This window comes from Rhipicephalus microplus, chromosome 3, assembly GCF_043290135.1.
Source record: "Rhipicephalus microplus isolate Deutch F79 chromosome 3, USDA_Rmic, whole genome shotgun sequence".
Lineage (NCBI taxonomy): Eukaryota > Metazoa > Arthropoda > Arachnida > Ixodida > Ixodidae > Rhipicephalus > Rhipicephalus microplus.
This window is the reverse complement of record NC_134702.1, coordinates 169,641,862-169,663,424: the sequence shown is the minus strand read 5'-3', so window position 1 is coordinate 169,663,424 and position 21,563 is coordinate 169,641,862. Positions and strand designations below refer to the sequence as shown.

The 21,563-nt window shown below is 43.6% G+C and overlaps 26 non-coding genes across 26 annotated transcripts; all 26 read right to left on the bottom strand.

Moving 5' to 3' along the window:
* Window positions 1–253: 253 nt before the first annotated feature.
* TRNAA-CGC (transfer RNA alanine (anticodon CGC)) lies at window positions 254–325 on the bottom strand. Its single transcript has one exon. It is a non-coding gene; the product is annotated as a tRNA-Ala (tRNA).
* Window positions 326–946: 621 nt separating this feature from the next.
* Window positions 947–1,020, bottom strand: TRNAA-UGC (transfer RNA alanine (anticodon UGC)). Its single transcript has one exon. It is a non-coding gene; the product is annotated as a tRNA-Ala (tRNA).
* Window positions 1,021–1,276: 256 nt separating this feature from the next.
* TRNAA-UGC (transfer RNA alanine (anticodon UGC)) lies at window positions 1,277–1,349 on the bottom strand. The gene has a single exon. It is a non-coding gene; the product is annotated as a tRNA-Ala (tRNA).
* Window positions 1,350–1,968: 619 nt separating this feature from the next.
* TRNAA-UGC (transfer RNA alanine (anticodon UGC)) lies at window positions 1,969–2,040 on the bottom strand. The gene has a single exon. It is a non-coding gene; the product is annotated as a tRNA-Ala (tRNA).
* A 274-nt stretch (window positions 2,041–2,314) lies between these two features.
* TRNAA-UGC (transfer RNA alanine (anticodon UGC)) lies at window positions 2,315–2,386 on the bottom strand. Its single transcript has one exon. It is a non-coding gene; the product is annotated as a tRNA-Ala (tRNA).
* Window positions 2,387–2,660: 274 nt separating this feature from the next.
* Window positions 2,661–2,732, bottom strand: TRNAA-CGC (transfer RNA alanine (anticodon CGC)). Its single transcript has one exon. It is a non-coding gene; the product is annotated as a tRNA-Ala (tRNA).
* A 275-nt stretch (window positions 2,733–3,007) lies between these two features.
* TRNAA-UGC (transfer RNA alanine (anticodon UGC)) lies at window positions 3,008–3,079 on the bottom strand. The gene has a single exon. It is a non-coding gene; the product is annotated as a tRNA-Ala (tRNA).
* Window positions 3,080–3,698: 619 nt separating this feature from the next.
* On the bottom strand, window positions 3,699–3,770 carry TRNAA-CGC (transfer RNA alanine (anticodon CGC)). The gene has a single exon. It is a non-coding gene; the product is annotated as a tRNA-Ala (tRNA).
* A 966-nt stretch (window positions 3,771–4,736) lies between these two features.
* TRNAA-UGC (transfer RNA alanine (anticodon UGC)) lies at window positions 4,737–4,808 on the bottom strand. The gene has a single exon. It is a non-coding gene; the product is annotated as a tRNA-Ala (tRNA).
* A 618-nt stretch (window positions 4,809–5,426) lies between these two features.
* Window positions 5,427–5,498, bottom strand: TRNAA-UGC (transfer RNA alanine (anticodon UGC)). The gene has a single exon. It is a non-coding gene; the product is annotated as a tRNA-Ala (tRNA).
* A 275-nt stretch (window positions 5,499–5,773) lies between these two features.
* On the bottom strand, window positions 5,774–5,845 carry TRNAA-UGC (transfer RNA alanine (anticodon UGC)). Its single transcript has one exon. It is a non-coding gene; the product is annotated as a tRNA-Ala (tRNA).
* Window positions 5,846–6,119: 274 nt separating this feature from the next.
* Window positions 6,120–6,191, bottom strand: TRNAA-CGC (transfer RNA alanine (anticodon CGC)). The gene has a single exon. It is a non-coding gene; the product is annotated as a tRNA-Ala (tRNA).
* A 966-nt stretch (window positions 6,192–7,157) lies between these two features.
* Window positions 7,158–7,229, bottom strand: TRNAA-UGC (transfer RNA alanine (anticodon UGC)). Its single transcript has one exon. It is a non-coding gene; the product is annotated as a tRNA-Ala (tRNA).
* A 275-nt stretch (window positions 7,230–7,504) lies between these two features.
* Window positions 7,505–7,576, bottom strand: TRNAA-UGC (transfer RNA alanine (anticodon UGC)). The gene has a single exon. It is a non-coding gene; the product is annotated as a tRNA-Ala (tRNA).
* A 275-nt stretch (window positions 7,577–7,851) lies between these two features.
* TRNAA-CGC (transfer RNA alanine (anticodon CGC)) lies at window positions 7,852–7,923 on the bottom strand. Its single transcript has one exon. It is a non-coding gene; the product is annotated as a tRNA-Ala (tRNA).
* Window positions 7,924–8,197: 274 nt separating this feature from the next.
* TRNAA-UGC (transfer RNA alanine (anticodon UGC)) lies at window positions 8,198–8,271 on the bottom strand. Its single transcript has one exon. It is a non-coding gene; the product is annotated as a tRNA-Ala (tRNA).
* Window positions 8,272–8,544: 273 nt separating this feature from the next.
* TRNAA-UGC (transfer RNA alanine (anticodon UGC)) lies at window positions 8,545–8,616 on the bottom strand. Its single transcript has one exon. It is a non-coding gene; the product is annotated as a tRNA-Ala (tRNA).
* A 967-nt stretch (window positions 8,617–9,583) lies between these two features.
* TRNAA-UGC (transfer RNA alanine (anticodon UGC)) lies at window positions 9,584–9,655 on the bottom strand. The gene has a single exon. It is a non-coding gene; the product is annotated as a tRNA-Ala (tRNA).
* Window positions 9,656–10,962: 1,307 nt separating this feature from the next.
* On the bottom strand, window positions 10,963–11,034 carry TRNAA-UGC (transfer RNA alanine (anticodon UGC)). The gene has a single exon. It is a non-coding gene; the product is annotated as a tRNA-Ala (tRNA).
* Window positions 11,035–11,309: 275 nt separating this feature from the next.
* On the bottom strand, window positions 11,310–11,381 carry TRNAA-UGC (transfer RNA alanine (anticodon UGC)). The gene has a single exon. It is a non-coding gene; the product is annotated as a tRNA-Ala (tRNA).
* A 621-nt stretch (window positions 11,382–12,002) lies between these two features.
* TRNAA-UGC (transfer RNA alanine (anticodon UGC)) lies at window positions 12,003–12,074 on the bottom strand. Its single transcript has one exon. It is a non-coding gene; the product is annotated as a tRNA-Ala (tRNA).
* A 1,654-nt stretch (window positions 12,075–13,728) lies between these two features.
* TRNAA-UGC (transfer RNA alanine (anticodon UGC)) lies at window positions 13,729–13,800 on the bottom strand. The gene has a single exon. It is a non-coding gene; the product is annotated as a tRNA-Ala (tRNA).
* Window positions 13,801–14,073: 273 nt separating this feature from the next.
* Window positions 14,074–14,145, bottom strand: TRNAA-UGC (transfer RNA alanine (anticodon UGC)). The gene has a single exon. It is a non-coding gene; the product is annotated as a tRNA-Ala (tRNA).
* Window positions 14,146–15,800: 1,655 nt separating this feature from the next.
* Window positions 15,801–15,872, bottom strand: TRNAA-CGC (transfer RNA alanine (anticodon CGC)). Its single transcript has one exon. It is a non-coding gene; the product is annotated as a tRNA-Ala (tRNA).
* Window positions 15,873–21,002: 5,130 nt separating this feature from the next.
* TRNAA-UGC (transfer RNA alanine (anticodon UGC)) lies at window positions 21,003–21,074 on the bottom strand. The gene has a single exon. It is a non-coding gene; the product is annotated as a tRNA-Ala (tRNA).
* A 273-nt stretch (window positions 21,075–21,347) lies between these two features.
* Window positions 21,348–21,419, bottom strand: TRNAA-UGC (transfer RNA alanine (anticodon UGC)). Its single transcript has one exon. It is a non-coding gene; the product is annotated as a tRNA-Ala (tRNA).
* Window positions 21,420–21,563: the final 144 nt, after the last annotated feature.

Genomic DNA, 21,563 nt, shown 5'->3' with positions numbered 1-21,563 from the left:
TAACGAGTTTCTTGGTGCTCATCAGCTTCTCCTAACAATAAAATAATTCAATAGTTGAAATAAACAAAATTATCTCGTCATTGCTGCTTGATACAGTTTTTTCATCTTTGACAAAAGTCGCTTATCTCTATAGTCAAAGAAAATGGCAGCGCTGTTCGATGAAATGAATTTCATGATATGCGCACGGGTAACTCGCGGTGGTGTAGTATTACAACAGGCAATAAAAAAGTTACCGCTAAAGTCGAGAGCGCTTTGGAGGTGCCGGGGATTGAACCCGGGACTTCTCACATGCGAAGCGAGCGCTCTACCACTGAGCTACACCCCCGTTACATCTGGAGCACTCATTAACGAGTTTCTTGGTGCTCATCAGCTGATTCAAACAATAAAATAATTCAATAGTTGAAATAAACAAAATCATCTCGTCACTGCTGCCTGATACAGTTTTTTCATCATTGAGGAAAGCTGCATATTTCTATAGTCAAAGAAATTGGCAGCGCTGTTCGATGAAATTTATTTCATGATATGCGCACCGGTAACTCGTGTTGCCGTAGTATTACAACAGGCAATAAAAAAAAAGATACCGCTAAAGTCGAGAGCGCTTTCGAGGGGCCGGGGTCTGAGCCCGGGACTTCTCACATGCAAAGCGAGCGCTCTACCACTGAGCTACACCCCCGTTACATATGGAGCACTCATTAACGAGTTTCTTGGTGCTCATCAGCTTCTCCTAACAATAAAATAATTCAATAGATTAAATAAACAAATTTATCCCGTCATTTCTGGCTGATACAGTTTTTTCATCATTGAGAAAAGCCGCTTATCTCTATAGTCAAAGAAAATGGCAGCGCTGTTCGATGAAATGTATTTCATGATATGCCCACCGGTAACTCGTGGTGCCGTAGTATTACAACAGGCAATAAAAAAGATACCGCTAAAGTCGAGAGCGCTTTGCAGGTGCCGGGGATTGAACCCGAGACTTCTCACATGCAAAGCGAGTGCTCTACCACTGAGCTACACCCCTGTTACATCTGGAGCACTCATTAACGAGTTTCTTGGTGCTCATCAGCTTGTTCTAACAATAAAATAATTCAATAGTTGAAAAAAACAAAATCATCTCGTCATTGCTGCCTGATACAGTTTTTTCATCGTTGAGGAAAGCTGCATATTTCTATAGTCAAAGAAATTGGCAGCGCTGTTCGATGAATTGTATTTCATGATATGCGCACCGGTAACTTACAACAGGCAATAAAAAAAGATACCGCTAAAGTCGAGAGCGCTTTCGAGGTGCCGGGGTCTGAACCCGGGACTACTCACATGCAAAGCGAGCGCTCTACCACTGAGCTACATCCCCGTTACATCTGGAGCACTCATTAACGAGTTTCTTGGTGCTCATCAGCTTCTCCTAACAATAAAATAATTCAATAGTTGAAATAAACAAAATTATCTCATCATTGCTGCTTGATACAGTTTTTTCATCATTGAGAAAAGTCGCTTATCTCTATAGTCAAAGAAAATGGCAGCGCTGTTCGATGAAATTTATTTCAAGATATGCGCACCGGTAACTCGTGTTGCCGTAGTAATACAACAGGATATAAAAAAGATACCGCTAAAGTCGAGAGCGCTTTCGAGGGGCTGGGGTCTGAGCCCGGGACTACTCACATGCAAAGCGAGCGCTCTACCACTGAGCGACACCCCCGTTACATATGGAGCACTCATTAACGAGTTTCTTGGTGCTCATCAGCTTCTCCTAACAATAAAATAATTCAATAGTTGAAATAAACAAAATTATCCCGTCATTTCTGGCTGATACAGTTTTTTTCATCATTGAGAAAAGCCGCTTATCTCTATAGTCAAAGAAAATTTCAGCGCTGTTCGATGAAATGTATTTCATGATATGCGCACCGGTAACTCGTGGTGCCGTAGTATTACAACAGACAATAAAAAAAGATACCGCAAAAGTCGAGAGCACTTTGGAGGTGCCGGGTATTGAACCCGGGACTTCTCACATGCAAAGCGAGCGCTCTACCACTGAGCTACACCCCCGTTACATCTGGAGCACTCATTAACGAGTTTCTTGGTGCTCATTAGCTTGTTCTAACAATAAATTATTTCAATAGTTGAAATAAAGAAAATCATCTCGTTATTGCTGCCTGATACAGTTTTTTTCATCATTGAGGAAAGCCGCTTATCTCTATAGTCAAAGAAAATGGCAGCGCTGTTCGATGAAATGTATTTCATGATATGCGCACCAGTAACTCGTGGTGCCGTAGTATTACAACAGGCAATAAAAAAGATACCGCTAAAGTCGAAAGCACTTTGGAGGTGCCGGGGATTGAACCCGGAACTTCTCACTTGCAATGCGAGCACTCTACCACTGAGCTACACCCCCGTTACATCTGGAGCACTCATTAACGAGTTTCTTGGTGCTCATTAGCTTGTTCTAACAATAAACTATTTAAATAGTTGAAATAAAGAAAATCATCTTGTTATTGCTGCCTGATACAGTTTTTTTCATCATTGAGGAAAGCCGCTTATCTCTATAGTCAAAGAAAATGGCAGCGCTGTTCGATGAAATGTATTTCACGATATGCGCACCGGTAACTCGTGGTGGTGTAGTATTACAACAGGCAATAAAAAAGTTACCGCTAAAGTCGAGAGCGCTTTGGAGGTGCCGGGGATTGAAGCCGGGACTTCTCACATGCGAAGCGAGCGCTCTACCACTGAGCTACACCCCCGTTACATCTGGAGCACTCATTAACGAGTTTCTTGGTGCTCCTCAGCTGATTCTAACAATAAAATAATCAATTAGTTGAAATAAACAAAATCGTCTCGTCATTGCTGCCTCATACAGTTTTTTTCATCATTGAGGAAAGCCGCTTATCTCTATAGTCAAAGAAAATGGCAGCGCTGTTCGATGAAATGTATTTCATGATATGCGCACCGGTAACTCGTGGTGCCGTAGTATTACAACAGGCAGTAAAAAAAGATACCGCTAAAGTCGAGAGCGCTTTGGAGGTGCCGGGGATTGAACCCTAGACTTCTCACATGCAAAGCGAGCGCTCTACCACTGAGCTACACCCCCGTTACATCTGGAGCACTCATTAACGAGTTTCTCGTTGCTCATCAGCTTGTTCTAACAATAAAATAATTCAATAGTTGAAATAAACAAAATCATCTCGTCATTGCTGCCTGATACAGTTTTTTCATCATTGAGGAAGGCTGCATATTTCTATAGTCAAAGAAATTGGCAGCGCTGTTCGATGAAATGTATTTCATGATATGCGCACCGGTAACTCGTGGTGCTGTAGTATTACAACAGGCAATAAAAAAAGATACCGCTAAAGTTGAGAGCGCTTTCGAGGTGCCGGGGTCTGAACCCGGGACTACTCACATGCAAAGCGAGCGCTGTACCACTGAGCTACATCCCCGTTACATCTGGAGCACTCATTAACGAGTTTCTTGGTGCTCATCAGCTTCTCCTAACAATAAAATAATTCAATAGTTGAAATAAACAAAATTATCTCGTCATTGCTGCTTGATACAGTTTTTTCATCTTTGACAAAAGTCGCTTATCTCTATAGTCAAAGAAAATGGCAGCGCTGTTCGATGAAATGAATTTCATGATATGCGCACGGGTAACTCGCGGTGGTGTAGTATTACAACAGGCAATAAAAAAGTTACCGCTAAAGTCGAGAGCGCTTTGGAGGTGCCGGGGATTGAACCCGGGACTTCTCACATGCGAAGCGAGCGCTCTACCACTGAGCTACACCCCCGTTACATCTGGAGCACTCATTAACGAGTTTCTTGGTGCTCATCAGCTGATTCAAACAATAAAATAATTCAATAGTTGAAATAAACAAAATCATCTCGTCACTGCTGCCTGATACAGTTTTTTCATCATTGAGGAAAGCTGCATATTTCTATAGTCAAAGAAATTGGCAGCGCTGTTCGATGAAATTTATTTCATGATATGCGCACCGGTAACTCGTGTTGCCGTAGTATTACAACAGGCAATAAAAAAAAGATACCGCTAAAGTCGAGAGCGCTTTCGAGGGGCCGGGGTCTGAGCCCGGGACTTCTCACATGCAAAGCGAGCGCTCTACCACTGAGCTACACCCCCGTTACATATGGAGCACTCATTAACGAGTTTCTTGGTGCTCATCAGCTTCTCCTAACAATAAAATAATTCAATAGATTAAATAAACAAATTTATCCCGTCATTTCTGGCTGATACAGTTTTTTCATCATTGAGAAAAGCCGCTTATCTCTATAGTCAAAGAAAATGGCAGCGCTGTTCGATGAAATGTATTTCATGATATGCGCACCGGTAACTCGTGGTGCCGTAGTATTACAACAGACAATAAAAAAGATACCGCAAAAGTCGAGAGCACTTTGGAGGTGCCGGGGATTGAACCCGTGACTTCTCACATGCAAAGCGAGCGCCATATCACTGACCTACACGCCCGTTACATCTGGAGCACTCATTAACAAGTTTCTTGGTGCTCATTAGCTTGTTCTAACAATAAAATAATTCAATAGTTGAAATAAACATAATCATCTCGTCATTGCTGCCTGAAACAGTTTTTTTCATCATTGAGAAAAGTCGCTTATCTCTATAGTCAAAGAAAATGGCAGCGCTGTTCGATGAAATGTATTTCATGATATGCCCACCGGTAACTCGTGGTGCCGTAGTATTACAACAGGCAATAAAAAAGATACCGCTAAAGTCGAGAGCGCTTTGGAGGTGCCGGGGATTGAACCCGAGACTTCTCACATGCAAAGCGAGTGCTCTACCACTGAGCTACACCCCTGTTACATCTGGAGCACTCATTAACGAGTTTCTTAGTGCTCATCAGCTTGTTCAAACAATAAAATAATCAATTATTTGAAATAAACAAAATCATCTCGTCATTCTGCCTGATACAGTTTTTTAATCATTGAGGAAAGCTGCATATTTCTATAGTCAAAGAAAATGGCAGCGCTGTTCGATGAAATGTATTTAATGATATGCGCACCGGTAACTCGTGGTGCCGTAGTATTACAACAGGTAATAAAAAAAGATACCGCTAAAGTCGAGAGCGCTTTCGAGGTGCCGGGGTCTGAACCCGGGACTACTCACATGCAAAGCGAGCGCTCTATTACTGAGCTACACCCCCGTTACGTCTGGAGCACTCATTAACGAGTTTCTTGGTGCTCATCAGCTTGTTCTAACAATAAAATAATTCAATTGTTGAAATAAACACAATCATCTCGTCATTGCTGCCTGATACAGTTTTTTCATCATTGAAGAAAGCTGCATATTTCTATAGTCAAAGAAAATGACAGCGCTGTTCGATGAAATGTATTTCATGATATGCGCACCGGTAACTCGTGGTGCCATAGTATTACAACAGGCAATAAAAAAGATACCGCTAAAGTCGAGAGTGCTTTGGATGTGCCGTGGATTGAACCCGGGACTTCTCACATGCAAAGCGAGCGCTCTACCACTGAGCTACACCCCCGTTAAATCTGGAGCACTCATTAACGAGTTTCTTGGTGCTCATTAGCTTGTTCTAACAATAAAATTATTCAATAGTTGAAATAAACAAAATCATCTCGTCATTGCTGCCTGATACAGTTTTTTTCATCATTGAGAAAAGTCGCTTATCTCTTATTGTCAAAGAAAATGGCAGCGCTGTTCGATGAAATGTATTTCATGATATGCGCACTGGTAACTCGTGGTGCCGTAGTATTGCAACAGGCAATAAAAAAGATACCGCTAAAGTCGAAAGCACTTTGGAGGTGCCGGGGATTGAACCCGGAACTTCTCACTTGCAATGCGAGCACTCTACCACTTAGCTACACCCCCGTTACATCTGGAGCACTCATTAACGAGTTTCTTGGTGCTCATTAGCTTGTTCTAACAATAAACTATTTAAATAGTTGAAATAAAGAAAATCATCTCGTTATTGCTGCCTGATACAGTTTTTTTCATCATTGAGGAAAGCCGCTTATCTCTATAGTCAAAGAAAATGGCAGCGCTGTTCGATGAAATGTATTTCATGATATGCGCACCGGTAACTCGTGGTGGTGTAGTATTACAACAGGCAATAAAAAAGTTACCGCTAAAGTCGAGAGCGCTTTGGAGGTGCCGGGGATTGAAGCCGGGACTTCTCACATGCGAAGCGAGCGCTCTACCACTGAGCTACACCCCCGTTACATCAGAGCACTCATTAACGAGTTTCTTGGTGCTCCTCAGCTGATTCTAACAATAAAATAATCAATTAGTTGAAATAAACAAAATCGTCTCGTCATTGCTGCCTGATACAGTTTTTTCATCATTGAGGAAAGCTGCATATTTCTATAGTCAAAGAAATTGGCAGCGCTGTTCGATGAAATGTATTTCATGATATGCGCACCGGTAACTTGTGGTGCCGTAGTATTACAACAGGCATTAAAAAGAAGATACCGCTAAAGTCGAGAGCGTTTTCGAGGTGCCGGGGTCTGAACCTGGGACTACTCACATGCAAAGCGAGCGCTCTATTACTGAGCTACACCCCCGTTACATCTGGAGCACTCATTACCGATTTTCTTGGTGCTCATCAGCTTCTCCTAACAATAAAATAATACAATAGTTGAAATAAACAAAATCATCTCGTCATTGCTGCCTGATACAGTTTTTTCATCATTGAGAAAAGCGGCTTATCTCTATAGTCAAAGAAAATGGCAGCGCTGTTCGATGAAATGTATTTCATGATATGCGCACCGGTAACTCGTGGTGCCGTAGAATTACAGCAGGCAATAAAAAAAGATACCGCTAAAGTCGAGAGCGCTTTGTAGGTACCGGGGATAATACCCGGGACTTCTCACATGCAAAGCGAGCGCTCTACCACTGAGCTACACCCCTGTTACATCTGGAGCTCTCATTAACGAGTTTCTTGGTGCTCATCACGTTGTCCAAACAATAAAATAATCAATTAGTTGAAATAAACAAAATCATCTCCTCATTGCTGCCTGATACAGTTTTTTTCATCATTGAGAAAAACCGCTTATCTCTATAGTCAAAGAAAATGGCAGCGCTGTTCGATAAAATGTATTTCATGATATGCGCACCGGTAACTCATGGTGCCGTAGTAATACAATAGGCAATAAAAAAGATACTGCTAAAGTCGAGAGCGCTTTGGATGTGCCGTGGATTGAACCCGGGACTTCTCACATGCAAAGCGAGCGCTCTACCACTGAGCTACACCCCCGTTACATCTGCAGCACTCATTAACGAGTTTCTTGGTGCTCATTCGCTTGTTCTAACAATAAAATTATTCAATAGTTGAAATAAACAAAATCATCTCGTCATTGCTGCCTGATACAGTTTTTTTTCATCATTGAGAAAAGTCGCTTATCTCTATTGTCAAACAAAATGGCAGCACTGTTCGATGAAATGTATTTCATGATATGCGCACTGGTAACTCGTGGTGCCGTAGTATTGCAACAGGCAATAAAAAAGATACCGCTAAAGTCGAGAGCGCTTTGGAGGAGCCGGGGATTGAACCCGGGACTTCTCACATGCAAAGCGAGCGCTCTACCACTGAGCTACACCCCCGTTATATCTGGAGCACTCATTAACGAGTTTCTTGGTGCTCATAAGCTTGTTTTAACAATAAAATAATTCAATAGTTGAAATAAACAAAATTATCCCGTCATTTTTGACTGATACAGTTTTTTTTCAACATTGAGAAAAGCCGCTTATCTCTATAGTCAAAGAAATTGGCAGCGCTGTTCGATGAAATGTATTTCATGATATGCGCACCGGTAACTCGTGGTGCCGTAGTATTACAACAGGCAATAAAAAAGTTACCGCTAAAGTCGAGAGTGCTTTGGAGGTGCCGGGGATTGAACCCGGGACTTCTCACATGCGAAGCGAGCGCTCTACCACTGAGCTACACCCCTGTTACATCTGGAGCACTCATTAACGAGTTTCTTTGTGCTCATCACCTTGTTCAAACAATAAAATAATCAATTAGTTTAAATAAACAAAATCTTCTCGTCATTGCTGCCTGATACAGTTTTTTTCATCATTGAGGAAAGCCGCTTTTCTCTATAGTCAAATAAAATGGCAGCACTGTTCGATGAAATGTATTTCATGATATGCGCACCGGTAACTCGTAGTGCCGTAGTATTACAGCAGGCAATAAAAAAGATACCGCTAAAGTCGAGAGCGCTTTGCAGGTGCCGGGGATTGAACCCGGGACTTCTCACATGCAAAGCGAGCGCTCTACTACTGAGCTACACCCCTGTTACATTTGGGGCACTCATTAACGAGTTTCCTGGTGCTCATCAGCTTGTTCAAACAATAAAATAATCAATTAGTTGAAATAAACAAACTTGTCTCGTCAGTGCTGCCTGATACAGTTTTTTTTCATCATTGAGGAAAGCCGCTTATCTCTATAGTCAAAGAAAATGGCAGCGCTGTTCGATGAAATGTATTTCAAGATATGCGCACCGGTAACTCGTGGTGCCGTAGTATTACAGCAGGCAATAAAAAAGATACCGCTAAAGTCGAGAGCGCTTTGGAGGTGCCGGGGATATAACCCGGGACTTCTCACATGCAAAGCGAGCGCTCTACCACTGAGCTACACCCCTGTTACATCTGGAGCACTCATTAACGAGTTTCTTTGTGCTCATCAGCTTGTTTCAACAATAAAATAATTCAATAGTTCAAATAAACAAAATTATCCCGTCATTTTTGACTGATACAGTTTTTTTCATCATTGAGAAAAGCCGCTTATTTCTATAGTCAAAGAAAATGGCAGCGCTGTTCGATGAAATGTATTTCATGATAAGCGCACCGGTAACTCGTGGTGCCGTAGTATTACAACAGGCAATAAAAAAAGATACCGCAAAAGTCGAGAGCGCTTTGGAGGAGCCGGGGTCTGAACCCGGGACTACTCACATGCAAATCGAGCACTCTACGACTGAGCTACACCCCCGTTACATCTGAAGCACTGATTAACGAGTTTTTGGGTGCTCATCAGCTTGTTCAATCAATAAAATAATTCAATAGTTGAAATAAACAAAATTATCTCGTCATTTCTGCCTGATACAGTTTTTTGATCATTGAGAAAAGCTGCATATTTCTATAGTCAAAGAAAATGACATCGCTGTTCGATGAAATGTATTTCATAATATGCGCACCGGTAACTCGTGGTGCCGCAGTATTACAACAGGCAATAAAAAAGATACCACTAAAGTAGAGAGCGCTTTCGAGGTGCCGGGGTCTGAACCCGGGACTACTCACATGCAAATCGAGCACTCTACCACTGAGATACACCCCCGTTACATCTGAAGCACTGATTAACGAGTTTTTGGGTGCTCATCAGCTTGTTCAAACAATAAAGTAATCAATAAGTTGAAATAAACAAAATCGTCTCGTCATTGCTGCCTGATACAGTATTTTTCATCATTGAGAAAAGCCGCTTATCTCTATAGTCAAAGAAAATGGCAGCGCTGTTCGATGAAATGTATTTCATGATATGCGCACCGGTAACTCGTGGTGCCGCAGTATTACAACAGGCAATAAAAAAAGATACCACTAAAGTAGAGAGCGCATTGGAGGTGCCGGGGATTGAACTCAGGACTTCTCACATGCAAAGTGAGCGCTCTACCACTGAGCTACACCCCCGTTACATCTGGAGCACTCATTAACGAGTTTCTTGGTGCTCATCAGCTTGTTCTAACAATAAAATATTTCAATAGTTGAAATAAACAAAATCATCTCGTCATTGCAGCCTGATACAGTTTTTTCATCATTGAGGAAAGCTGCATATTTCTATAGTCAAAGAAAATGGCAGCGCTGTTCGATGAAATGTATTTCATGATATGCGCACCGGTAACTCGTGGTGCCGTAGTATTACAAAAGCAAAAAAAAAGATACCGCTAAAGTCGAGAGCGCTTTCGAGGGGCCGGGGTCTGAACCCGGGACTACTCACATGCAAAGCGAGCGCTCTACCACTGAGCTACACCCCCGTTACATCTGGAGCACTCATTAACGAGTTTCTTGGTGCTCATCAGCTTGTTCTAACAATAAGATAATTCAATAGTTGAAATAAACAAAATCATCTCGTCATTGCTGCCTGATACAGTTTTTTCATCATTGAGGAAAGCTGCATATTTCTATAGTCAAAGAAAATGCAGCGCTGTTCGATGAAATGTATTTCATGATATGCGCACCGGTAACTCAAGGTGCCGTAGTATTACAAAAGCAAAAAAAAAGATACCGCTAAAGTCGAGAGCGGTTTCGAGGTGCCGGGGTCTGAACCCGGGACTACTCACATGCAAAGCGAGCGCTCTATTACTGAGCTACACCCCCGTTACATCTGGAGCACTCATTAACGAGTTTCTTGGTGCTCATCAGCTTCTCCTAACAATAAAATAATTCAATAGTTCAAATAAACAAAATCATCTCGTCATTGCTACCTGATACAGTTTTTTCATCATTGAGAAAAGAGGCTTATCTCTATAGTCAAAGAAAATGGCAGCGCTGTTCGATGAAATGTATTTCATGATATGCGCACCGGTAACTCGTGGTGCCGTAGAATTACAGCAGGCAATAAAAAAAGATACCGCTAAAGTCGAGAGCGCTTTGTAGGTACCGGGGATTATACCCGGGACTTCTCACATGCAAAGCGAGCGCTCTACCACTGAGCTACACCCCTGTTACATCTGGAGCACTCATTAACGAGTTTCTTGGTGCTCATCACGTTGTCCAAACAATAAAATAATCAATTAGTTGAAATAAACAAAATCATCTCCTCATTGCTGCCTGATACAGTTTTTTTCATCATTGAGAAAAACCGCTTATCTCTATAGTCAAAGAAAATGGCAGCGCTGTTCGATAAAATGTATTTCATGATATGCGCACCGGTAACTCGTGGTGCCGTAGTAATACAATAGGCAATAAAAAAGATACTGCTAAAGTCGAGAGCGCTTTGGATGTGCCGTGGATTGAACCCGGGACTTCTCACATGCAAAGCGAGCGCTCTACCACTGAGCTACACCCCCGTTACATCTGCAGCACTCATTAACGAGTTTCTTGGTGCTCATTCTCTTGTTCTAACAATAAAATTATTCAATAGTTGAAATAAACAAAATCATCTCGTCATTGCTGCCTGATACAGTTTTTTTTCATCATTGAGAAAAGTCGCTTATCTCTATTGTCAAACAAAATGGCAGCGCTGTTCGATGAAATGTATTTCATGATATGCGCACTGGTAACTCGTGGTGCCGTAGTATTGCAACAGGCAATAAAAAAGATACCGCTAAAGTCGAGAGCGCTTTGGAGGAGCCGGGGATTGAACCCGGGACTTCTCACATGCAAAGCGAGCGCTCTACCACTGAGCTACACCCCCGTTACATCTGAAGCACTGATTAACGAGTTTTTGGGTGCTCATCAGCTTGTTCAATCAATAAAATAATTCAATAGTTGAAATAAACAAAATTATCTCGTCATTTCTGCCTGATACAGTTTTTTGATCATTGAGAAAAGCTGCATATTTCTATAGTCAAAGAAAATGGCATCGCTGTTCGATGAAATGTATTTCATAATATGCGCACCGGTAACTCGTGGTGCCGCAGTATTACAACAGGCAATAAAAAAAGATACCACTAAAGTAGAGAGCGCTTTCGAGGTGCCGGGGTCTGAACCCGGGACTAATCACATGCAAATCGAGCACTCTACCACTGAGATACACCCCCGTTACATCTGAAGCACTGATTAACGAGTTTTTGGGTGCTCATCAGCTTGTTCAAACAATAAAGTAATCAATAAGTTGAAATAAACAAAATCGTCTCGTCATTGCTGCCTGATACAGTATTTTTCATCATTGAGAAAAGCCGCTTATCTCTATAGTCAAAGAAAATGGCAGCGCTGTTCGATGAAATGTATTTCATGATATGCGCACCGGTAACTCGTGGTGCCGCAGTTATACAACAGGCAATAAAAAAAGATACCACTAAAGTAGAGAGCGCATTGGAGGTGCCGGGGATTGAACTCAGGACTTCTCACATGCAAAGTGAGCGCTCTACCACTGAGCTACACCCCCGTTACATCTGGAGCACTCATTAACGAGTTTCTTGGTGCTCATCAGCTTGTTCTAACAATAAAATATTTCAATAGTTGAAATAAACAAAATCATCTCGTCATTGCAGCCTGATACAGTTTTTTCATCATTGAGGAAAGCTGCATATTTCTATAGTCAAAGAAAATGGCAGCGCTGTTCGATGAAATGTATTTCATGATATGCGCACCGGTAACTCGTGGTGCCGTAGTATTACAAAAGCAAAAAAAAAGATACCGCTAAAGTCGAGAGCGCTTTCGAGGGGCCGGGGTCTGAACCCGGGACTACTCACATGCAAAGCGAGCGCTCTACCACTGAGCTACACCCCCGTTACATCTGGAGCACTCATTAACGAGTTTCTTGGTGCTCATCAGCTTGTTCTAACAATAAGATAATTCAATAGTTGAAATAAACAAAATCATCTCGTCATTGCTGCCTGATACAGTTTTTTCATCATTGAGGAAAGCTGCATATTTCTATAGTCAAAGAAAATGCAGCGCTGTTCGATGAAATGTATTTCATGATATGCGCACCGGTAACTCATGGTGCCGTAGTATTACAAAAGCAAAAAAAAAAGATACCGCTAAAGTCGAGAGCGGTTTCGAGGTGCCGGGGTCTGAATCCGGGACTACTCACATGCAAAGCGAGCGCTCTATTACTGAGCTACACCCCCGTTACATCTGGAGCACTCATTAACGAGTTTCTTGGTGCTCATCAGCTTCTCCTAACAATAAAATAATTCAATAGTTCAAATAAACAAAATCATCTCGTCATTGCTACCTGATACAGTTTTTTCATCATTGAGAAAAGCGGCTTATCTCTATAGTCAAAGAAAATGGCAGCGCTGTTCGATGAAATGTATTTCATGATATGCGCACCGGTAACTCGTGGTGCCGTAGTATTACAGCAGGCAATAAAAAAGATACCCCTAAAGTCGAGAGCGCTTTGGAGGTGCCGGGGATTGTACCCGGGACTTCTCACGTGCAAAGCGAGCGCTCTACTACTGAGCTACACCCCTGTTACATCTGGGGCACTTATTAACGAGTTTCTTGGTGCTCATCAGCTTGTTCTAACAATAAAATAATCAATTAGTTGAAATAAACAGACTTGTCTCGTCAGTGCTGCCTGATACAGTTTTTTTTCATCATTGAGGAAAGCCGCTTATCTCTATAGTCAAAGAAAATGGCAGCGCTGTTCGATGAAATGTATTTCATTATATGCGCACCGGTAACTCGTGGTGCCGTAGTATTACAGCAGGCAATAAAAAAGATACCGCTAAAGTCGAGAGCGCTTTGGAGGTGCCGGGGATTGTACCCGGGACTTCTCACATGCAAAGCGAGCGCTCTACTACTGAGCTACACCCCTGTTACATCTGGAGCACTCATTAACGAGTTTCTTGGTGCTCATCAGGTTGTTTCAACAATAAAATAATTCAATAGTTGAAATAAACAAAATCATCTCGTCATTGCTGCCTGATACAGTTTTTTCACCATTGAGGAAAGCTGCATATTTCTATAGTCAAAGAAAATGGCAGCGCTGTTCAATGAAATGTATTTCATGATATGCGCACGGGTAACTCGCGGAACTGTAGTATTACAACAGGCAATAAAAACAGATACCGCTACAGTCGAGAGCGCTTTGGAGGTGCCGGGTATTGAACCCGAGATTTCTCACATGCAAAGCGAGCGCTCTACCACTGAGCTACACTCCCGTTACATCTGGAGCACTCATTAACCAGTTTCTTGGTGCTCATCAGCTTGTTCTAACAATAAAATAATTGAATAGTTGAAATAAACAAAATCATCTCGTCATTTCTGTCTGATACAGTTTTTTCATCATTGAGGAAAGCTGCATATTTCTATAGTCAAAGAAAATGGCAGCGCTGTTCGATGAAATGTATTTCATGATATGCGCACAGGTAACTCGTGTTGCCGTAGTATTACAACAGGCAATAAAAATGTTACCGCTAAAGTCGAGAGCGCTTTGGAGGTGCCGGGGATTGTACCCGGGACTTCTCACATGCAAAGCGAGCGCTCTACCACTGAGCTACACCCCTGTTACATCTGGAGCACTCATTAACGAGTTTCTTGGTGCTCATCAGGTTGTTTCAACAATAAAATAATTCAATAGTTGAAATAAACAAAATCATCTCGTCATTGCTGCCTGATACAGTTTTTTCACCATTGAGGAAAGCTGCATATTTCTATAGTCAAAGAAAATGCAGCGCTGTTCGATGAAATGTATTTCATGATATGCGCACCGGTAACTCATGGTGCCGTAGTATTACAAAAGCAAAAAAAAGATACCGCTAAAGTCGAGAGCGCTTTCGAGGTGCCGGGGTCTGAACCCGGGACTACTCACATGCAAAGCGAGCGCTCTATTACTGAGCTACACCCCCGTTACATCTGGAGCACTCATTAACGAGTTTCTTGGTGCTCATCAGCTTCTCCTAACATTAAAATAATTCAATAGTTGAAATAAACAAAATCATCTCGTCATTGCTGCCTGATACAGTTTTTTCATCATTGAGAAAAGCGGCTTATCTCTATAGTCAAAGAAAATGGCAGCGCTGTTCGATGAAATGTATTTCATGATATGCGCACCGGTAACTCGTGGTGCCGTAGTATTACAGCAGGCAATAAAAAAGATACCGCTAAAGTCGAGAGCGCTTTGTAGGTACCGGGGATTGTACTCGGGACTTCTCACGTGCAAAGCGAGCGCTCTACCACTGAGCTACACCCCTGTTACATCTGGAGCACTCATTAACGAGTTTCTTGGTGCCAATCACGTTGTCCAAACAATAAAATAATCAATTAGTTGAAATAAACAAAATCATCTCCTCATTGCTGCCTCATACAGTTTTTTCATCATTGAGGAAAGCCGCTTTTCTCAATAGTCAAATAAAATGGCAGCGCTGTTCGATGAAATGTATTTCATGATATGTGCACCGGTAACTCGTGGTGCCGTAGTATTACAGCAGGCAATAAAAAAGATACCGCTAAAGTCGAGAGCGCTTTGGAGGTGCCGGGGATTGTACTCGGGACTTCTCACATGCAAAGCGAGCGCTCTACCACTGAGCTACACCCCTGTTACATCTGGGGCACTCATTAACGAGTTTCTTGGTGCTCATCAGCTTGTTCTAACAATAAAATAATCAATTAGTTGAAATAAACAAACTTGTCTCGTCAGTGCTGCCTGATACAGTTTTTTTTTTCATCACTGAGGAAAGCCGCTTATCTCTATAGTCAAAGAAAATGGCAGCGCTGTTCGATGAAATGTATTTCATGATATGCGCACCGGTAACTCGTGGTGCCGTAGTATTACAGCAGGCAATAAAAAAGATACCGCTAAATTCGAGAGCGCTTTGGAGGTGCCGGGGATTGTACTCGGGACTTCTCACATGCAAAGCGAGCGCTCTACCACTGAGCTACACTCCCGTTACATCTGAAACACTCATTAACCAGTTTCTTGGTGCTCATCAGCTTGTTCTAACAATAAAATAATTAAATAGTTGAAATAAACAAAATCATCTCGTCATTTCTGTCTGATACAGTTTTTTCATCATTGAGGAAAGCTGCATATTTCTATAGTCAAAGAAAATGGCAGCGCTGTTCGATGAAATGTATTTCATGATATGCGCACAGGTAACTCGTGTTGCCGTAGTATTAGAACAGGCAATAAAAAAAGTTACCGCTAAAGTCGAGAGCGCTTTGGAGGTGCCGGGGATTGAACCCGGGACTTCTCACGTGCGAAGCGAGCGCTCTACCACTGAGCTACACCCCCCTTTTTTTTCTTTATTGCCTGTTTTCGGCTCACATAAACAATACACATATTAACTGATAATTACACAACACAATCCAAAACAATGTAAAAACCATGGCTCAAACGATGTGGCCACGCATCTGTTAAAATGTTTTTATCGTCGATAGTAATTCGACGCGTGGCAACCATTCTGGGGGGAATTTCTGCAACTTTCGGTCATCCACAAAATTCCTTACATACTCTTTGAAGTACTGGGTGGGTGCTTGTGCATCTACATCAAAGTGCATGGCTGTCATCCTGGATTTCCAAATGCTATGAAGAGCCATAAGCATTATCATATCATATGGGGTACCATCGTCACTTTGTATTTGCAAATAGCGGATGCCATATGCATTTATGGGGAAGTCTTTTTTGATCGTGCGCTGGAGCACGTCCCAAAGAAAGACAGCATCCCAGCAGTCAATGAATACATGCTCAATTGTCTCCTCCTTTCTGCATATTATGCAATGCGTGCCCCAAGGAACGTAAAACCCCTTTGCAGCCATCCAGGTTTTGACGGTCAGCGTACCGGTATGTAATTTAAAAAAGAAATTCTTAGCACCTGGCGATATTTTCATCGCCTTGACGCGCTTTAGTACAGTGTGGCCATGGCATACAATGTAAAGGGACCGATACATAGGCACTGGTAAAAACACATCACATAAGTCCTTGTACAACTTTCTTCGTCGGACTTGACTCAAATATTCAAGTGAAAACCGCACTGACAGAAACCTACAAGAAAGTACAACTTCGCGGAGAAAGCCATAAACACCACCAGGTACGCTGCAGGTTGATACAACCATGTTAGGCAAGTAATGCCCCAGGCGAAGTTGACAGACAGTGCGAAGGAATGGGTTGTCGACGTCTCTAAAGAAACAAAATCGATTGACTACCTGTCTTAAAAACAAATGCGACAAGCCGAGTCCTCCATTTCGCACTCGAAGAAATAAATTGGTCCGACTCGATCTTTTCCAAGACGATTCCCACACAAAGACAGCGAACACACGGTGAAATTTTTGGATGTTTACCCTTGAACAATGTAAGACTTGTAAGATATACCAAATTTTACTCACTAAGAATATGTTGCAAATTGTGGCTGTAGAAAACATAGACCAATTCCAGCCATTCCACTTGTTCACTCTTTCCCGCAGGTTATCCACTTGGCTCCTCCAGTACGATTCGCTGTCTTTGTAGCATTCGAGGGGGGCACCCAAGTATTTCACCGGTGTCGTAACAAACCTTATGCTGGCAAAACTGTCTGGGGTTTCTGCCCAGTCACGGTGACAAAAGCCAAGGCATTTTACCCAGTTTACAGCGCTGCCACTTGCAGCACAGAAGTTAGTAACGCATTTGACAGCATCTGCTATGCTGTCAGAGTCCGCGCAAAAAATGGCAATATCGTCCGCATAAGCTAACAGTCGCACTTCAACTTCGTGCAGCTTAAACCCACGGACACAGTCATTCTCTATGACACTCAAACAAAAGGACTCTATGTACAAACAAAACAATAGTGGTGAGAGAGGACAGCCCTGACGGACCGAACGCTTGACTGGGATGCGCTTCCCCACCACCTTGTTAACGATTAGCCGCGTTGAGCAGTCTCGGTACGCCATGACAACCCCCTCTTTGATTATTTTCCCTAAATTCACATAATCTAGGATGCACAGCAGAATTTCATGAGGCACCCTGTCAAAAGCTTTCTCGAGGTCGATTTGCAGCATTGCTACTCGCGCACCAATAGCGTCGCAACATTCGAGGATGCTCCGGGCTGCGTGTATATTCGTGAGGATAGTTCGACCTTTAATGCCGCACGTCTGATGTGGCCCCCCGAGCTCCGTAATGACTGTTTGCAACCTTTTAGCTAGGATTTTCATGAATATCTTGTAATCTCCATTAGTGAGGCAGATTGGGCGGTAAGAATTTACTTTGCGCAGTGCAACGGGGTCTTCCGATTTTGGTATAAGAACAGTGTGAGATGATGAAAAGGACGGGGGTAATATTTTCAGCTCGAATGCCTCATTATAAACGTCAGCTAAGACTGGTGTTATTTCAAACTTGAAACACTTATAAAAGGCGGAAGTCAGACCATCAGGGCCAGGCGATTTTCCGGGATGCATACTTTCAATAGCACTGTTAACTTCCTCTTCCGAAATGGGTTCTTCCAATAATTCTTTTGCATTATTGTCAAGCTTTGGCATCAGCGGTAAAAAATCTTTTTTAAAACGATCAACATCAACTGAGCTGGTGGCGAATAAACCATGGAAGTGCTCAAAGAAAGCACGCTCGATAACATCTGCGACATCGCTGACTTCACCCTCGTGTTCAATTTCTGTTATCTGATTACGACGCGCATGCCACTTTTCTGAGCCCAACGCCCTTTTTGACGGTGCTTCTGCCGTTATCAGTCGCTCGGCTCTTGCCCGCACCATAGCACCGCGGTATCTTTCGACATCGAACCGCTCAATTTTACTTTTCAACGCGCGAATATCTTCAAGAAACATGCCGGGCATTCTACATTCTTCGAGGAGCAATTTTTTCAGGTTTCTGCGCATGAGCTTTTCTTCTGCTCCTTTTTCTCTGCTTATAGCGCTCGAGCGTTCCAAAGCCTTTAATTTAACGACCTGCTTGAAGTTCTCCCATTTTTCTCTAAACGTCTTTTTACTGCGAACTTTCATTTTTTCAACTTGCGTCATTACTTCCTCCATAAATTTTTCATCCCTCAGCAGATTCGAATTCAATTTCCATAGTTGCCAGTTGAAGGCCCTTTTCGTTTCTTTCGTGCTAGCTACTACAAAGCTAACCAAGCAGTGGTCACTAAATGAAACGGCGTTAACACGGTATGCCTTGCAAAGCGGTACCAATTCTACACTCACGTACGCCCTATCTAGTCGGGCGTGGCTGGCTGCCTGAAAGTGGGTGTACTGCATAGTCCGGCCACCACCGGGACATTCAGCCACATCCTCCAAACCATGTTCTCTTACTGTATCGCTTAAGACAGCCGTACTTGCATCCCTGTAATGTCGTTCGCTAGTTTTGTCTTTGGCTGAAAGGACGCAGTTGAAAGCGCCAATAATGATTAGGAGCCTATTACAATTGGTATACTGCTTTAGTTGTTCGAAAAATATGCGTCTTTCGTCAGTGACAGTCGGTGCGTACAAGCATATTACGCGCCATTCCAATCCCGAAAACAAAAGATCACAAACAATGAGCCGACCAGACGGACATGACGTTGAGGCTTCTACTTTAGCACCCAGACTCTGTCTGACGAACAAAACGCAACCGGAAGAAGTCCCTATGACATGGCTAACTATAACAGAATACCGCGGCAAGAATTGGCGCACCATGCCCCCAGTTTCATCGTCGCCATGGACTTTAGTCTCTTGGACTGCCAGTATGTCAAGGTCGAGGTCGCTTACTAACCGATAAAGTTGACATTGTTTTCTCCGTGAGGCCAGGCCACGCACATTTAAAGTGGCCACACGGATTGAATTTTCTATTTGCACCATTGTAAGGCTACGAAAAACCCAGGGGCATGGCGCTTACCTTACAACTGCAATTCCTTCCTGAACGCCTTGTCTCAGTACAGTCCTTAAGTTGGCGAAGGCGGCGTTTCCGCCGTCTTGCGCTCCGACGAAATGTTTGGCCGTGGCCGGATGAGAGGCCGCCGAGCGGGAGTCGTTTTGGCGGGTGGTTCGTCCGGCGAGGCAGCAGTGGTGCCCTTGTCTTTTTTTCCCTTCGTCACGGGGACGCTTCCCCGTCACAGTGCCACTGTCGCTTTGAATCCCAGTCATCGGTTCAGCCTCCGAGGGGGTCTCGTCTGCTGAGCCAAGACACGTGTCGCCGGTGCTGCTTGCATCCACCTTTTCACTACTTTCGCCTACGCCTTCATATGGAAGCCCGGTGTCGGGCTTACCTGGTGCTTCACACACTCCCTCTTCTTGACGGCATGACGACCCATCTTCCACAGCAGAGCTCGGGTTAACTCCTGCTGTTTCTTCCGAGTCTGCTTCGTCCATGAGGTGCTCCAGTGCATCACTTTCCTGCGCTGGTCCAGTCACACTGGCATATGTCTTCGCGCAGTCGGCGTCTTCGTGGCCGAAGCGGCGACAACGACTGCAACGGGGTACTCGGCAGTCGCGACGTATGTGACCGGTACTCTTGCACCGTAGGCACAACGGTGCACGGCCCGGAACGACAACGAGAGTCAGCTCTCCGGCAATCTTGAGCTGGTGCGGAATGTCATCCACCTTGACGTCGGAGTGCAGCTTTAGTCCCACAGACCGCGTCGTTGAGCCCTTTTCTGTGATGCCCGGTGCTCGCCACTTCTCCCGTTTCACTTCGAACACTTTCCCATAGGGAGTCAAGGCAACACGCACGTCTTCGTCGGTCACGCCGTGCAGCAACCAGTGAAGCTTCAAGCGAACCTCGCGGTTATTTGGGTCAATGAGCAAACCTGGGCGATCCTTTACCTTCACATCGATGGCGGAGAGCAACTTCCGAGCGGCCTCAGCACTCGTCAGTGTCACAGCCCATACGTGGTTCATTTGATACGCCCCCAACGCCAAAACGTCGTCGAGCGCACCAAGCTTGGCAAAAGTGTCCTTGTAGTCTTCGACGCGGTAAGGCCGGGCTCTCGGATCACCATGCATGAAAACGGTATTCGCAGCGATGCGTCCGGAAGGCAGATTGGGCAAAATCACCTGATAATCGTCGGCGCTAGGCGCAAAAACCCTGTCACCGCGGCCCGGTCGGGCCGCTGATACCGCTCCGTCGGAGCCGAACATTCCGCGGCCGTATCGCTCGAAAGCTGGAAGTGGAATGCTCTGAGCTACACCCCCGTTACATCTGGAGCGCTCATTAACGAGTGTCTTGGTGCTCATCAGCTTCTCCTAACAACAAAATAATTAAATAGTTGAAATAAACAAAATCATCTCGTCATTGCTGCCTGATACAGTTTTTTCATCATTGAGAAAAGTCGCTTATCTCTATAGTCAAAGAAAATGGCAGCGCTGTTCGATGAAATGTATTTCATGATATGCGCACTGATAACTCGCGGTGCTGTAGTATTACAACAGGCAATAAAAAAAGTTATCGCTAAAGTCGAGAGCGCTTTGGAGGTGCCGGGGATTCAACCCGGGACTTCTCACATGCAAAGCGAGCGCTCTACCACTGAGCTACACCCCTTTACATCTGGAGCACTCTTTAACGAGTTTCTTGGTGCTCATCAGCTTGTTCTAACAATAAAATAATTCAATAGTTGAAATACACAAAATCATCCCGTCATTTCTGGCTGATACAGTTTTTTTCATCATTGAGAAAAGCCGCTTTTCTCTATAGTCAAAGAAAATGGCAGCGCTGTTCGATGAAATGTATTTCATGATATGCGCACCGGTAACTCGTGGTGCCGTAGTATTACAACAGGCAATAAAAAAGATACCGCTAAAGTCGAGAGCGCTTTGGAGGTGCCGGGGATTGAACCCGGGACTTCTCACTTGCAATGCGAGCGCTCTACCACTGAGCTACACCCCCGTTACATCTGGAGCACTGATTAACGAGTTTCTTGGTGATCATCAGCTTGTTCAAACAAAATAATTCAATAGTTGAAATAAACAAAATCATCTCGTCATTGCTGCCTGATACAGTTTTTTTCATCATTGAGGAAAGCCGCTTATC